Genomic DNA, 17419 nt, shown 5'->3' with positions numbered 1-17419 from the left:
ATGCAAGGCCCAGTCACAGAGGCCAATCAGATGCCCTCCAGGAAACACCAACACAAATACACAACTTCTCACTGCCATCTCCAACTATGGAAGGAAAATAGAACCACCATGGCCACAAATATCTCATCTTCAAGAAATCAGCCTTCTTTTTTTGAAAGTCGTCCATGCCCATCACAACTTCTGCTAGTAATGGATTTCGGAGATTATCTTGTGGATATATGGATCAGGATTTATTGATGCCTGGAATCTCCTGCTTTTCAGTATACAATACAATAACAGAGTTGGAAGGGACCTTGGAGGTCTTCTAGTCCAACCCCCTGCCTAGGCAGGAAACCCTATACCGTTCCAGACAAATGGTTATCCAACATCTTCTTAAAGACTTCCAGTGTTGGGGCATTCACAACTTCTGGAGGCACCCTGTTCCACTGATTAATTGTTCTAGCTGTCAGGAAATAATAATATAATAGTACATTAGGCAATTGTTACACATAGATTCAGTCCTGGGATATAATTAAATGCTGTGTTTTTTCACCCTGGACCAGGTCGATTGTGCCATTCCAGGAGACAACCGGCCTATCAGGCTGGCCCGGTTGGGATGTTCTGCTGAGTTTGCACCTCCTCCCTGGATTTGGGTCCTGCTTCTCTTCTGAGATGGGAAGGAGCTTCTCTGCTGTACAGCACCAACACCGCACATCACCCCTGCAGTGCAGGCTGGGTCAGACTTTTATGTATATGTTGTCGCTGAGAGCTTCCTCGAAAGGCAACACACAACGTAAATGCAGGTATTCCGGGACTTGCAATTGTTTAGAGACTGTCTGAAGTTACAGCAGCTCTGAAAAAGGGCGTTGGTACTTACCTGATACGCCTCTTCTCATAGTGGGGGGGAGTATCCAGGATGGGTTGACTTTATCCCCTCGTTGATTGGACTGAGTCATCAGAGCTCTTGGTATAAGCCTCTGGTCCACCAGGCTCCGCCCAGTTTGTAGACGAAGAACTCTATCCGACTCGTTGAACCATCCACTCCAGACCTTGTTAAGGTTTCTACTTTTTATTGAATCCTACTTTGATCATGTTATTACAACCTACAACCTAGTAAATGTTACCTTACCATGACAGGGGGGGGTCTCGATACTCCCCCCCACTATGAGAAGAGGCGTATCAGGTAAGTACCAACGCCCTTTCTCCATAGTGAGGGGGAGGAGTATCCAGGATGGGACGTACCAAAGCCAAACGTCCCTAGGGTGGGTAATAAGTTGAAGACCCCTGGCCAAACTAAGCCTGGTGAGATGTCTCCCTTGCCCTGTGGACAGCCTGTAGTACCCTGCGCTCAAACAAAGCCTCCACCGAGGCAAAGGTGTCCAGCTTGTAGTTCCTCACGAAGGGTGAGGAAGAAGACCCTGCGGCTGCCCTACATGTCTCCGCCAATGAGGCCTGTGTAGCCCAGGATGCCAAGGTGGCTGCACTTCGTGTGGAATGTGCTGTGATGGGGCTTGGTGCCTGCATGCCCTGGGATTGGTAGGTTGTAGCAATGCAGGTCCTCACCACCTGCCTATTGTGTTGGAAGTCACCTTTTTTCCCAGAGACCACAGATGGTAGGAGACCAACCGGGCCTCGGACTTTCTCTTGGGCAGGTTCTGTCTCGGGTGTGCCACTTCTTCTCTAGGGGGTCAGCAGGGTCCAGACAGAAATTGGGCACACCCAGGTCCTGTAATTTGTGGAAACATGAACCCACCTTAGGAATGAAGGAAGGGTCCAGCCGCGGCACCTCTCTATCCTGGTGAAAGATGCAGAGGTCGTCCTCCATGGACAGGCCCTGCAGCTGTGATGTCCGCCTGGCAGATTTGATGGCCACTAGGAACCCCACCTTAAGGGTTAGAAACTTTAGAGACATTGTTCGCAATGGTTCAAATGGGCCCCCTTAAAGCATCCAGCCCCTTTATTCAAGACCCAGGAGGGGCCCTGTGTATCGTGAGTGGTGTGAGGTTGGATGCCCCCTTCAGAAACTGCCTTGCCAAAGGTTGTTGACTGAGTGCCTGGGCTCTACCGCATAGAAGCGCTGAGAAATGGCCGAGACTTGTCTCCTAAACATGTTAGGGTCTACCCCTTGTCCAGGCCTGCCTGAAGAAATCTGAGCACTAAGGGCTCTATCCCCTTGATGGAAAGTCTTTCCTCCTTCAGGATGCTCCGATCAACCGCCAAGTGGTCAATTGGAGCCATTGGGATTCCGGGTGTTCCAGTGACCCCTGCCTGAGGGAGAGCCTATCCTGAGGAATCCTCTGCGCTCTGTCCCCCAATAGTGACTGAAGGTCTGCCAACCATGGCCTCCTGGGCCAATAGGGGGCAACCAGTACCACCTCCGCCCCCTCCCAAAGAATTTTTGGATGACCCTGGGAATCCGGGGCAAGGGTGAGTAAGCGTAGAGCAGTCCCCGAGGCCAGGGGCCTAGGAGGGCGTCCGCCCCTTCTGACCCCCAGGCTTTGGTACCTGGCGTACAACCTTGGGAGCTGGGTGTTGTGGGGGGTGGCAATAGCTCGACTCCGGGTGGCAGAGGTGGTCCATCGCCTCTCTGAAGATCACCGGGTGCAATCTCCACTCCGAGTTGTCCACTTTCTGCCAGGCTGAGCCAATTGGCTCTGATGTTGTCCACCCCCGCTATATGTTCCGCCCTTAAGGAGAGAACATTCCTTACGGCCCACTGACCCGGCCTTTTGGCCTCCCGCATGAGGGCCTTCGACTTGGTCCCCCTGTCTGTTTAAGTGGGCCTTGGGTGCAATATTGTCTGTGGGGTGCTGGAATGTGTCTGTCCCTTGACAGAGGTGGTGAAATTTTTCTAGGGTCAAGCGAACTGCCCTGCGTTCCAACCAGTTGATATTGTGAGTCAGTTCTCTCTGGTTCACTGTCCCTGCACTATCTGGTCTTGTAGGTGGGCGCCCCCCCACCCTCCGAACAGGTTGGCACCCGTGGCTACCGTCACCCGGTCTGGCGTTCTGAAGAATTCGCCCTTGGTTATCGCCGGGGACGTCTACCAGATCAGTGAGCGTGGAACTATTGCCGGGAGAAGAACCCTGGCCTGGGAGTAGCTCCTGTGTCTTTGCTGGAACGGCAAGGGAACCCTTGTAGGTCTCTGATGTAGAGACGGGCCCAAGGAATAATGCCAAAGGCTGAGACCATGGTGCCTAACCATCTAGACCATGTGGCTAAAGGCACCCTGTCTCCCTTGATTACCTGGATGACTAGTCGTCTTAGCGAGCACTGTCTTTTGGGTGACAGGAATATCTTACCTGCCACTGAGTCTATCAGAGCCCCTAGGTGAATGAGCCTAGGTGGAAGGGTAGAGTTGGCTTTTAAACCGGATTCCCCGAGACCCGTGCTCCCTCAGGAATGGCAAGGTGATATCTAGATCCCCTAATGCCCCTTCAAAGGAGGATGACTGTATGAGGAGGTCATCTAGGTGGCCTAGAATCCTAACTGGAATCTGCCTCCAGCTCGCTGCTAAGGCAGCCATTACCTTGGTGAAGTCTTGCGGGGAGGAATACCGGCCGAAGGGCAAGGCCTGGTTATGGGAGTGCTGCCCCAGGTAGCTAAACCTGAGAAACCTCCTGTAATCCCTAATGATAGGAATGTGTAATAGGCCTCTGTGGGGACTATAAAAGTGCGGAAGTCTCCCTGTCTGATTCCCTCCAAGATGGAGTGGAGGGAATGTATTTTGAACCTCCTGTAATGATTGAAGCGGTCCCGCCACTTCAGATCCAGAATTGCCCTCCATCCCCGAGATCTTGGGGATTACGAAAGGGATGGTGTAATGCCCTTGGCCCTGCTGTCTAGAGGCACTGGCTGGATGGCTCCATGTCCAGCAGGAGTTGTATAGCTGCATCAGTAATCTCCGTGCCGGGTTATTTGAAACCGGGCAGCTCTGGAAAAACCCCAGGGGTTTAGACAGGAGTTCCAGAGCCAGACTGTGCCTCATGGTGTTCTGAACCTATTTATCTGATGAGGCACGGTCGCAGCAGTCGGTGAAGTATGCCAACCGCCGCCCTAGGGGGTTCAGGGGGGTTCTGGCCTTAGTTTTTGCGGGAGGGGCATCCCCCCCCGCCACATCCTCCGCTCCCTCGGAAGGGCCGCTTCTGCTGCCTGCCCCTCTGCTGCCTATCTTGGCATCTCTGCCTGCCGAAGAGCCTCCTAGTAATGCCTGGCACCTGAGTACCCCGCCCCTGAACCCCTGAAGGGATCCTAACCCCAGGAGGAGGACCCGAAGTCTTGTCCCCGGGAACAGGGCCGTCTGGAGTAAGGCACCGTCCTGAACTGTCCCCACTTAGGGGCTGTGAGGAGACCCTTCCTCTAGTCCTTATTCTCGACCAGATAGGGGTCCAGAGCGGGTCCAAAAAGGACATCTCCTGTGAAAGGAGTGGATGCCAGCGCCACCTTTGGTGAACCTCCACCTGCCACTGGTCTCACCACAGCAGCCTGCGAGATGCAACAGTGGAGCAATTGCCCTGGAGGCAAACCTGGCTGCAGACAATGAGGCATCCGCCACAGATTGGATGACCGCCCCAGCTTATTGATGCCTGGTGCGCTCTGACCTCGTAATGGGGATGCGTTGTTGCAGCTCCTGCATCCAGAGCAGAGGAGACCTGTTAACAATGAGGCGGTGGTGGCGGCCTTCACCGCCCAAGCGGCTGCCTGATGCCTCTTCGGAGGGTGAGGTCCGCCTTCCTGTCTTCCCACGTCGAGCCTGCTCAGTTCCCCTGGCAAAATCAGGGTGTTGCAGAGCCAAAGCCGAGGCGCCCCTGGTGGGTGGATAGCACCCCCTCCATGTCTTGATCCACATTGGAAGAAGGCCTTGTCTGTGGATGTGAGCATGGGAGTGGCCCCTTGGCACTTGACCGATTCAAGAAAGGCCCTGGAGTTAGGCACTGTGTCAGTCTCAATGGCCTGCTCCTCAAACCTGGTTTCCGCAGAAAACCCTGCTGCTGAGGCGGTGCCTCTGCTGCTCTGTTCCCAAGCCTGGCGGCTGCTTAACCCTTAAAAAGGAGTGATTTATATAACAAAGGCTGGAACAACCCGGTGAAGGTCAGCTTAGGGGGGGGCAAGCCTATGTCATCGGATAGGTCATCCTCCCTGACTTCCCCCTCCTCACAATCCAGCTCACTCTCCTCCCGTGATAAGGCTGAGGAGCTAAAGCTGTCCTCCCCCTGGGTTTCCAGCCCTTCAGGTAGCCTAGGAGAGGATGCCACTGAGGCAGCATTTGAGGCTGCTGCAGCAATGTCAGGCATTGCTGGAAGCCCTTCATCATTATGTCTGAAAATTGGGGGCCCCTGTGGAGCTTGCTGGCTGGGGGCCCCTGCCTGTCTGAGGGGGGGTGGTGGCAGAGGCTGATCTCAGAGAGGCAGCATGGGGGAGGGGATTGCCACCTCTGAGGGAGACCCCAAGGACTAGGGGTGTCAAAGGGGATTCTGCCTGCAAATGGTTGTCTCCCCTGCAGTCCCACCTGCTGTAGGGCCTCCAGGGAGCTTTTCTTTTCTTTCCCTGGCATGGGATTGCATTGAGGCCAATTGCCCTCTTGCAAATCTGTTCCAGTCTTTAATGCCTCCTCCTTTCCTATTTAGATTGCTTGGGAGGCTTTGAACCCCCGCCTGCTTCCAGCTCTGCCCTGGGGGAGAGGTGCTTCTTTTTGTCTCTGCCTTTCCTCCCCCCCCTTCTCTGGGCCGCCTGAGGGGTGGTCACTAACCTGGTGGGACTGCCGGCTGTTGTTGCCAGTACCTGTGTCCTGCCAGTCTCCTGTTGCCTCTGGGCGCCGCCATCTTGGAACACATGGTCCCTTATGGCTTCAAGATGGCGCCTTTGCCAGGAGACGAAGGCGCCCCTTTTGAATCTTCTGGCTGGGCGGCTTGTGCTCCGAAGAGCTGCGCGCGTCTCTGCTGCCGTTTTCTTCACTTCCCATGCCGCTGGAGTCCTTGCTCTGCCCATGAGCCCCCTCCAATGAGGTGGGTCACGTACCAATGGGGCGGGCAGTCCGCGTTTGCAAGGCTCCCTTCCAGGGGCGGGGGGGCTCCGCGCCGTCCTACCTGTCCCTTCTCACGATCCGCGGCTCTTGGGGAAGTCTCCGGCGCTGCTGGCGTCCTTGCAGCCGGGCGTGCCTGCCAGAGGCTTCTGCCCTCCGTCTCCTGCTCACCCGGCAAATTCCTTTCTGAGTGTTGCTTGTCTCACTCAGAAGCCTGGGCGGCGGGCCGCCCCCTGAGGGGCTTTTGGCCGATCCTTACAGTCCAGGGAGTTGCCAGCTCGCCTGGGATGCTGTAGGAGGGAGACACTGGAATTTTCCTTCCTTTTCTTTCTTGAATATCTTCGACCTGTTGGAGATCCAGGATGGTCAACCGTCCATTTGAGTGGACTGAGTCTAAAACTGGGCGGAGCCTGGTGGACCAGAGGCTTATACCAAGAGCTCTGATGACTCAGTCCAATCAACGAGAGGATAAAGTCAACCCATCCTGGATACTCCTCCCCCTCACTATGGAGAAAAGTGGCTTATGACTTTTTCACATTTACGACCATTGCAAGCATCCCCATGTGATCAAAATCCAGGCACTTGGCAATGGTCACGTATTCATAACAGTCGCATTTGTTCTGAGCTCAGGTGATCTTCCCACTGGCTTCCAACAAGCAAAGGCAATGAGGGAAGCTGGATTTACTTAACAACTACGTGATTCTCTTAACACTTCAGTCTGTCAACCCTGAAGCTGACCTGACTATCTTGGTTGACCAACCCAGCTTCAGTGTTGCCCCAATGAAGCTGAGGGATAGGGAGGGGGAAATTAGAGATAGCTGGGGTTTGTAGCCAAAATAAAACACTTTCCCTTGGGAACCAAGGATATTCTCACACCTGGACCGTGGCAGGAGGAGTGAGGTCACCAGGCAACCAGACAGTGTCTTGATTGGGCCATGCGACTGACTGACTGGGGTTGTGGGAAAACTTTCTCTTTTAATTAGGTGAAAACCGTGGGAACCTTCAGAGTCGGTTTTCACCAGATTTGTGCCAATATGGTATCTCCAATAAAGCTATTCTTTGAGGAATTCGTCCGCCTCCGAGTTTGCTTACTATAGGTCTATTACTTGGAACCCTGACATAGTGATGTGCTTCACAACTGTGGCAAAAAAGAGTCATAAAATGGGGCAAAACAATGGCTTTGCTTAGCAAGAGAAATCTTGGGCTACATTGTGCTTTTAAGCCAAGGACTCTCTGTGAAGAGGACTGCCAGGGTATCCCTTAAGGCAGAAGGAATAAGACTGCGGCCTTCAGGTTCTCCCAGCTGGGAACCAGCCATTTTCTTTTACTCTGGAGGCAGGAAGGAATCTGGCCCATGCACCACCTATCACCAACAACAACATACAGTCTACAGTTTCCACTTTCAGGCAGATTTTGAACTGAAGACCTTACAGTTGAAACATCTGGTCAAATGTTGGCATTTCCAGTTCTTCCCTGTCCCCAGTTTCTACATTACTGGATGATGAAGAATTCTGGGGAAGTCAAAAATGGCATCTTAAGGACTTATAGACCAACCCAAGCATGAAAACAAGATGGTGACTGTTGATCCTCAATTCGAAAAGGAGCTGTGACATAACCCTTGCATGGGAGAAAATTTAAAAATATCAGATAAAGGGGGAGGCAAAAAAAAAAAGTGTTACCCTTCCTTTAGTTTTCAAAGGGTAGAAATTCATCACAGGGCAAGTCACCCCTCCTCCCAGCAAGGATGCAAAGGTGCATTTTGCAGTGCTCTAAAAGGAAATGGGAGTTTCAGCTTTGCCCAGAGTTACAAAATGGCTCGCTCTGAGGTGCGACACAAGAATGATAGGAATGTATGCTTTGGCAACAACCCCCCAATAGTGAGGAGAGACAAAGCAGACACTGAATGGTGTGTTGACCAACTGGGTGTTACATGCTACTCCCGAGCTCAAGAGCTGCACCAAAACTATTGTCGTTTTGGTATTGATTCTGCTCTTTGGACAGCTGCCCAACACAAGTGATTTAATTGTGCAAGTTTGCTATGGGAACTGGTCTTGCTGTGTACCACGAAGCCTCACGGAGGAACAGCAGGGCAGCTGGCAACATTTGGGGCCTTTTCTTAAGAAACCTATCCTGGTGAGGAAAAATTATAGGCCAGTCTTCAACTTCCCTTGGTTAGATCTACAGACTAAGGAATTTGGGATTGAAGAATTGCACTTGTTCCATTCCCATCCTTTGGGTAGAATGCAACGGATGCTTGGCGACACAGTCACTCCTCAAAATTTACATGAAGTCCCTCCGGGTGCCACTTTGTCATTGATATGAAACTGCCGAGTGAGATCATCCTGGTATTATCAAGATGCAATGACGCTAACTTATTTCTCCATGTTATTACATTCAAGTAATCTTCAACCCCTCCAGCAGAAGGGCTGTGCTTCACATTCAAAAAGATGTTTCAGTGTATGTGGGAACCCTGTAGTATTACCTGTATTTTCCCAATATTGTGTAGTAGCTGCATAGGACAGACACGAGATCTGAGATTAGTTAGTTTAGTATATTGATTAGCCCATAGGTAAAGGCAAAAGTTCTCCTTGCTCATATGTGCTAGTCGTTCCCAACTCTAGGGGGCAGTGCTCATCTCCGTTTCAAAGTTGAAGAGCCAGCGCTGTCTGAAGACATCTCCATGGTCAGGTGGCCGGCATGACTCAAAGTCGAAGGCGCGCAGAATGCTGTTACCTTCCCACCAAAGGTGGTCCCTATTTTTCTACTTGCATTTTTTACGCGCTTTCGAACTGCTAGGTTGGCAGAAGCTGGGGAAAGTAATGGGAGCTCATTCTGTTACACGGCGCTAGGGATTCGAACTGCTGAACTGCCGACCTTTCTGATCAACAAGCTCAGCATCTTAGCCACTGAGCCCTTTTTATTAGCCCATAGGCCATATCAAAATACAAAGTTCCAAACACCAATTATTATAAAATCCTATAAAAACAATTTAAAATGAAAATGAAATAAAACATGATTTAACATATAGATAAGTAAAATAACATAAAATTATATTTCAGTATCACCCCTTCAATCTATCCCAATCAGTCCCACATATGTCGATCTGATCTCAACCGAACCATTTTACTCAAATACTGAACCTTATCAAATGTTGCTTTCAAATTCTGGCTGCACAGAAGGTTTGTTGTTTTGACATGGGGTTCCCAATGGATCCTTCATTTAATATCTGACCCTCTCACCCCCCTTATACAAACAACAATCAATTAGTATGTGAGTCAAGTCTTCTACCTCTGTTTCCACCATGCTATTATGCAAGCATAAAAGTTCAAAAGGCCCAACCAAATCAACCAATGCTAAGGCCTTCCACCTGGACACTCCTTTAAAGCCAAACTAGGGATTCAGGACACTCCTTTACACGGGAAATGCCTTATGAAACCCAGGTCTGCTTCTAAGTAAGAGTCTGGCAAGGAATCAAGAAAAGTTATATTCTTTCCAGCAGAAGATATTTCACAGCATAAAGAGTTCACTGCTCAGACAGGAATACGACAGTCCTGATAAAATGGTGCAGAAATTTGAGATGGATGGATGGATGGTGGATGGATGGAGATAGATAGCTAGATAGCTAGATAGATAGAGACAGAGGGACTGCCTAGTCACAATTCCAAAATGCTCTTCAAAAGGCTTTCTTGGATGAGAACTGGACTTTCTTGGTTTTTTTCTTGAAAATGTTTTGGTTCTCATTCAAGAAGCTTCTTTCGTCCTGGCTTGACGCTTCTTGGGTGAGATGCAAAACATTTCAAGAAAATGCCTAATTTCCTTTGAGCAGCCCCTTTGAACAACCATGGCCTGGATGATTGAGAATCTCCACAGACATTTGCCTAATCACACATTTTTTCAATGAAATGTTTGAATCCGTCTTGTGCAATGTGGATCCTTCCCAGGGATGTGCACTTCAACGCCAGGGCAACCGTGGCTGAGTATTTATTTAGTGTATTACAAACATATTTAGCAACCCATTCAGAAGACATCCAGATAATGGAAAATAAAGTGATGCTATGCTAAAAATTAAGGGGAAACTTCCTAACGATGAGGACAATTACCAGTGGAACAGCTGGCCTCCAGAAATCGTGGATGCTCCATCACTGGAGGTTTTAAGAAGAGTCTAGACACAGTCACTTATCTGAAATGGTATAGGGTTTCCTGCTTGAGCAGGGGGATGGACTAGAACACCTCCAAGGTCCCTTCCAGCTCATTCCATTCTCCTTTGAAAGGCAACTTCCCCATTACAAAGGAAATGGGTCTCTCCCAAAGACTTTTGGGCACTGCAGTCCAATGACAGCAGAAAAGAATGCCTGTCTCTGGAACTGCCCTGTCTGGGAAAACTGGGTCCTTTCCTCCAGGCTGGGCAACCCGAAGTGTAGGCTTCAGCTGTAGACAGACAACTTGGCCATTCCTGAGAATTCTGAGACCATCCAGCCTGGCGAGGGCTGGACTCTGAACTCGAACGCAGAAGGAATCCAACGTGAGCACTTAATGCCGTGGAAGAAGAAAAATCATTTAAACACAATTTAGTGCAATGGAATCCAAATTGGTATTTACAAGGCAGCTTCAGGGCCCTGCTCAGCACAAAGATGGCTGCACACCATTGTGCTACATCATTTTTAAGATTTGTTGACTTCATCTCCCAGAATCCCCACAGCCAGCACGCGTTCAGCCACTTCAGACCACCCGAATATGTGAATCACAACATCCTCCCAAGACAGAACAAACCTGGAGCTTAGCTGCAGAGTTCATGAACAAGGCGTCTTCCTTTTCATGCCCTTCCTGCCCTCTGGGCTCAGCCAAGGAGGGAAGAGGAAAGCGACGTGCCTCTTCCAGGGACTGTGCTGAGATTAGCAGGTTGCGCCACTCCTGGGAGAGGGCTGGCCCCCGGAGAACACCTGACACAGAGACCCGGGCACATTCCTGGCAGTCCTTTGGTGACACATTAACTGGTCAGAAGGGGCCAGATGGGAGGGAGCCTACTGCCTGCAGCAGCCGTGGGGGAGGACAGGGTGGGAAGGAAACCATCCAGAGGCCTCCGATGGTCGTTTCCACAGAGCTGGAGGTCTGCCCCACCCAGCATAGGTCCAGGTCACAGGAACAAAAACATCAAAAGCAAAGGGGAACTGAGGAGTCAGAGCCCAAACAAATTCTGTCCCCCCTCATGTGTCAGCAAAAACAAAGCACAACCCTTCTACTTCACTTGACATCCAGAAGAAAGAGGGGGTCTTCCAATCTTCAAGGGACAAGTCTCGACTTTAAAGCCAATCATAGGAACATAGAAAGCGGATGGTAGGAAAAAGATCTAGTGGCCCATCAAATCTGCCCTTGGAGCTTGTTTTTTTTTTAAAAAATCAATTATTTATTATTATTATTATTATACATTGTATCACAGCGGCCAGTTGTTTCGCCGGATTTGCATTGGTTACTAGTCGGGCCCCACCCAGGGGCCTAGGACGTCGTAACGTATTTCGTAATATGTGTGCGGATCCAAGCAGGTGCGGCTTTTTGCATTTGACTGATGGTGATTTTGTCAATTTTTAACTGTTTTAAATGTAATTCCAGTGCTTTTGGAATAGCACCCAGTGTGCCAATTACCACTGCTGGTTGTGCCATAGTTGTTGAATTTCGATTTTTAAGTCCTGGTATTTTGCGATTTTTTCATGTTCCTTCTGGCGACCCTGCTATCACCTGTATTGCGATGTCTATGATTGTGACCTTATTTTTCTCAACCAGTGTGAGTCTGGTGTATTATGGGCCAGTATTTTGTCCGTTTGTATACGGAAATCTCACAAGATCTTGACCATCTGGTTTTCGGTGACTTTTTCATGCTGATGTTCCCACCAGTTTGTTGCTGTTTTAATATTATAATTTTTGCACAAATTCCAATGGATCATTTGTGCTACTGAATTGTGCGGCAATTATAATCAGTCTGCGTGATTTTTTTACAGCACTGAGTATGTGATCAACAGTTTCATCAGCTTCTTTGCAAAGTCTGCATTTGGCATCATCACAGGATATTTCGATTTTGGCCTTAATGACATTTGTGCGGATAGCTTGTTCTTGCGCAGCCAGGATTAGTGACTCTGTTTTCTTTCTTTAATGTACCTGTTGTTAACCATAACCAAGTTTGTTCACTGTCCACTTTATCTTTTATTTTTCCAGAAATTGGCCATGCGTGCTTTGTTGTTGTTGTTGTTGTTATTTATTTTTAGTCTTTGTCAAATGATGGACAAGAGCTGCAGTGGCGCAGTGGTTAGAATGCAGTACTGCAAGGTACTTCTACTGCCCTCTGGCTGCCTGCAGTTTGGCAGTTCAAGTCCCACCAGTTCAGGGTTGACTCAGCCTTCCGTCCTTCCGGGGTGGGTAAAATGAGGAGCAGATGTTGGGGGCAGCAGGCTGACTCTGTAAACCGCTTAGAGGGGGTTGTAAGCACTGTTGAAGCGGTATATAAGTCTAAGTGCTGTTGCTATATGTTTATCTCCCTCAATTACTGATGACTGAACCACTACTTCCACCTGGAAGCTGGTTCCAAGCTTCTACTCTCCTTTTCTGTGAAATAAGGACCTTCTCATATTATCTTTGAACTTCCCTCCTGTCAGTTTGAGGTTATGCTCTCACGTTCTGTAGCTTTGCTTAATGGTGTGAGAAACAGAAACGGGGGCACTAACATTTTCTTGAGGGGAGGGAGACTGTTTTCTTTGCGCAGGGGGAGACTGGAGTGGGGGGAAAGCAGGACAGACCAAAGCCCGGGGGCTCCACCATGCACCTGCAGTCCTCCTTCCTCAAGAGAAAGGACATAAGGACAATTTCTTGGTCAGGGTACAGCAAGTGCTCTCAGAGTGAGAAAAGGGAGGGGAGGCAAGCAGAGGGTAACACCTCCCCTCCCCCTCCGAAGAACAAGCCTGGGGCATCACTGGCCCCTTGGCATGTTTGTAACCCACTTACAAACTCTGGCCCCCTCAGGCACAAGAGGGCTGCGTGTGGCCCATGGGCCACAGGTTGAGCATGCCTAAACTAAGCCAAAAATGACCCAAAGATCTGTCTAGACTAAAATGACTCTCATCCTCCCTCTGAGGGGAGAGAGTGAACCTCTCTTTGGATCAGGCTGGGGAGGGTCACCAAAGTCATTGCTGGTTTCAAACCGCAGGCTGTGCTAACGGTCCTTCACTAGCCCTCCGTCAACTGGCAACAGTCCTGCTACTTGCTCCAGGCCAGATCCTCTCTCAGCCAGGTCCCATCCAGTGTGGAGCAATGGTGAGCCAGAGCTCAGTGGGCAGGAACCGTTTCCTTCCCACCAACATCCCCTCATTAGGCGCCTCCACCCCGAACTTAAACGCAATGGGGGCTCAGGGGTTGCATGCTGCAGTGGCTGAAAAGGCTCTAGACTTGCGTAGCTGCACGGGAGTGTCTGCAGGTCATAGCAGCAGCATCGCACAACGGCTGTGAGGTCCTCTTTACGTCAGGTTTGACAGCTTCTGTAAGAGCAAAGGGAGAAAAACCTGGGCCAAAGGAGCGGCTGGGAGATTCCCCCAAACTGTCCGAGAGCTGCCTCCTCCCTCCTCGGCCCAGCCAAAGTTATGCTGCCTGGAGGATGGCCAGCTACACAGCAGCACAACAGCAGGCCAAGGAGTCGGCTAATCCACAGGACGCCTGTCAACAGCCTTCCTCTGCTGGAACAGGCGGCCAAAGGCTTTTCTCCACCCACAGCAGCCTCTTAGAAATTTGGCTCAGGAGCCGCAGAAGCATTCATTCATTCATTAAATTTATAGGCCGCCAATCCCGGAGGACTATGGGCGGCTTACAACGAAAGAAGAAAGAAGAAAAGCAAAATAAGTAAAAAAAAATCGTTTAAAATTCACAACACACATATGTTCTAATCGGGGCTGGACCTTAACACTAAGGTCAACAGCCCCAGGCCTGCCGGAACAGCAAGGTTTTAACGGCTTCCTGAAGACCATGAGAGTGGGTAAGGTCCGGACCTCTGGGGGTAGCTGATTCCACAGGGTCGGAGCAGCCACAGAGAAGGCTCTTCTCCGGGGGCCCGCCAGCCAACACTGTCCGGCTGATGGTATCCGAGGATGCCCACCCTGTGGGATCTTATTGGCCAGTTGGGAGTGTATGGCAGTAGGCAGTCTCGCAGATAGGCTGGGTCCTAAGCCATGTAGAGCTTTAAAGGTAGTAACCAACACATTGAATTGCGTCCGGAAGACCAATTGGCAGCCAGTGCAGCTCGCGGAGGACAGGTGTAATATGGGTTATCTCGGTATACCCAATATCGCTCGCGCGGCTGCATTCTGGACTAGCTGCAGTCTCCGAACGCTTTTCAAGGTAGCCCCATGTAGAGTGCATTGCAATAATCAAGCCCTGAGGTGACGAGGACCTGAGTGACCGTCTGAAGTGTCCCCCTGTCCAAGTAGGGCTGCAATTGGTGTACCAGGCGAACCTGGGCAAAGCCCCCCTGGTCACCCAGCGACCAATGGTGTTCCAGTGTCAGCTGCGAATCCAGAGGACCCCCAAATTGCGGGCCCTCTCTGAGGGTGTAATTTCACGCCCCCAGGTTTCAGGGACGGACTGTCTGAACTGTCCCTCAGGGCAACATCCAAAGCCACTCGGTCTTGTCAGGATTGAGTACCAATTTGTTCATCCCATCCAGATCCGACAGCTTCCAGGCATCGGCACATCAACGTCTGCCGCTAACCTGAGCTGGCACGGGCAGATAGATACAATTGAGTATCATCTGCCTATTGATGGTACTTTATCCCGTGCCGTCGTATGATCTCACCCAGCGGCTTCATGTAGATGTTGAATAGGAGGGGGGACAGGACCGAACCCTGTGGCACCCCACATTTGAGGGGCCGGAGGTCGACCTCTGTCACCCCGAACAACACCGACTGCGACCTATCAGAGAGGTAAGAGGAGAACCACCGTAGAACGGTGCCTCCCACTCCCACCTCCTCCAGACATCGCCAGAAGGATACCGTGGTCGATGGTATCGAAAGCCGCTGAGAGGTCAAGAAGCACCAGGATAGAGGAATGCCCTCTATCCCTGGCCCACCAGAGATCATCGATCAGTGCGACCGAAGCGGTTTCAGTGCTGAAACCAGACTGAAAGGAATCCAGATAATCCGCTTCATTCAAGGTCCGTCGGAGTTGAAGCGCCACCACCTTCTCAACAACCTTCCGCAGAAAAGGAAGGTTGGAGACAGGACGGTAGTTTTTCATGACGGCTGGATCCAGGGAAGGCTTCTTGAGGAGGGGTCTCACCACCACTTCCTTTAGTGGTTGCGGGAAAGACCCCTCCTGCAAAGATGCATTGGTAATCGCCTGGAGCCAGCCTCGTGTCACCTCTCTGCTGGTCGAGACCAGCCAGGAGGGCACGGGTCCAGTAAGCAGGTGGAGGCGCTCTATCGCTCCCATGGCCTTGTCCACTTCCTCAGGGGTGACAAATTCGAACTCATCCCAGGAAATCAGACTTAGACCTACCCTCAGCATCTCGGTTGGTATTGCCAAAGCGGAGGTCAAGGTCTGTCCGAAACTGAGTGATTTTATCCGACAGAAACTGAACAAATTCCTCAGCTCTTCCCTGCAGGGGTTCCCCCACCCCTCACCTTTCAGGAGCAATTGGGGCATTTTTTTTTAAAAAAAAAGAGGGCTTCTTCTGGAAGAAAAACATTTTGCTCCTGGGAAGGCAGGTAGAGAGGAAGAGAGAGAGAGAGAGAGGCACATTTGGGTTCAACTGCAGTGTCAAATGTGGATCGTGAGTGTCCTGGCTTGGATAGTTGGCCAGAAAGAAAATGCTGACAGGTCCAACTTCAGGGCTCCCAGCCTTGGATGCAAGCGCTGGGCATCCAGTTCTTTGTTTTTAAAGGGAGCTGAGGCTGGATGCTGACCCTCCACAATACAGGTAGTCCTTGACCTACAACCACAGTTGAGCCCAGAATTTATGGTTGCTGTGAAAAATTTGTTAAGTGAGTTTCCCCCATTTTACAGCTTTTATTGCCACAGTTGTTAAGTGAATCACTGCACTTGTTAAGTTGGTAACACGGTTGTTAAGTGAATCTGGCTCCCCATTGGCTCTGCTTGTCAGAAGGTCGCAAAGGAGATCATGTGACCCCAGGACACTGGGGCTGTCATAAATACGAACCGGTTGTCAAGCACCTGAATGTAAATCACATGGCCATGGGTATGTCGCAATGGTCATAAATGTGGAAAATCATCATGTCACTTTTTCCAGTGATGATGTAACTTTGAATGGTCACTAAATGAACTGTTGTAAGTCGAGGACCTTACCTGTAAAGCCTGGCAGAGTAAAACTCAAGCCATTTCCACCCAGGAGCAGAGGCAGTGCAGAACAAGTAAGAGGGCAGAACCAGCCTTAAACCCGGGAAGCTGTCCTGGGTGGGGCAGAGGGTCATGCACAGAGGGGGAGATTGTCTGGGACAGATGAAGCCGCTTCCAGCTCATCTGACAAGCCAATTCAATCAGCTCCGGGCAAACAGGCCATCATGGAGCCTCAGTTTGCTCCTTGGTGTGTTGGGCAGCTTCCCCAAAGCTCCCTGCTCCAATTTTCCCCATAGCCCCGTCAGGTCGGTTGGGCTAAGGATGATGGGCCCAAAGTCACTCAGGGAGCTCCCATGAATAGACCTGGCCCCCTGCATGACACCTGGGCCACCTCCTTCTTCCTCCTTCGGCCTATTAATCTGCACCAGATGTCAGAGGCGACACACATCCTATTTAAAAACAGCAACAGACAAAACCAGCAAAACTATAACCGGATCCAAGTCTCAGGAAGAAACATTTCTGATGAAAAAAAGGCAGGGAAAACCTTTCCTGTCAGGGAAAACCTTTCCCCGGGCAGCAAGGGGGCACCCCTCTGAAAGAGCCCCCCAACCTTTCATGGGGGAATCCTTTCCAAGCTCCCGTCTGCAGGAGGAGCCGTAAATCTCTGACAAGGTCACCCACTAGGGCCTTGGAATCGACCCTTCATAACTGCCACACAAACACAGGAGCGACAATCATTTGTAGCTGCTATCTTAAATTGGGGGGGAGGGGCTGTGCCCTGCAGACACTCTCATTTCTCCCATTCCAAACCCTTGAAAGCCAAAATGGCCTTCAGAGCCATCACTCGGGGCACCAACGAAGGAGCCCAGTTGAAACTGCCAGATTAACAAGAATTGGAAGGGACCTTGGAGGTCATCTAGTCCAGCCCCCCACCCAAGCAGAAGACCCTACACCATTCCTGACAGATGGCAGATGACAATCCAATCTTTTCTTGAAAGCCTCCAGGGATGAAGCTACCACAACTTCTGAAGGCAACTTCTGTTCCATGAGTTGACTTGCTGGCCAAGCAGAAGCACTGAAGGCAGCATGCAG

General features: G+C 50.6%; 1 protein-coding gene across 2 annotated transcripts in view; it reads right to left on the bottom strand.

The window, feature by feature from the left end:
• The window catches only part of LIMK2 (LIM domain kinase 2), a 60235-nt gene that overhangs the window by 35197 nt on the left and 7619 nt on the right, over positions 1-17419 (bottom strand). Inside the window, exon 1 of one of the 2 annotated variants that reach the window (XM_032230115.1) lies at positions 10772-10984. The exons of the other annotated variant lie outside the window; for it this stretch is intronic. The gene's annotated coding sequence lies outside the window, so the exon portion shown is untranslated. Of the gene's footprint in view, positions 1-10771; positions 10985-17419 lie in introns of those variants that run through there. 2 annotated transcript variants of the gene reach the window in all.

Source organism: Thamnophis elegans, chromosome 13 (assembly GCF_009769535.1).
Source record: "Thamnophis elegans isolate rThaEle1 chromosome 13, rThaEle1.pri, whole genome shotgun sequence".
Taxonomy (NCBI): Eukaryota; Metazoa; Chordata; class Lepidosauria; order Squamata; family Colubridae; genus Thamnophis; species Thamnophis elegans.
The sequence above is the reverse complement of the archived record's forward strand: the minus strand, read 5'-3'. Positions and strand labels throughout refer to the sequence as shown.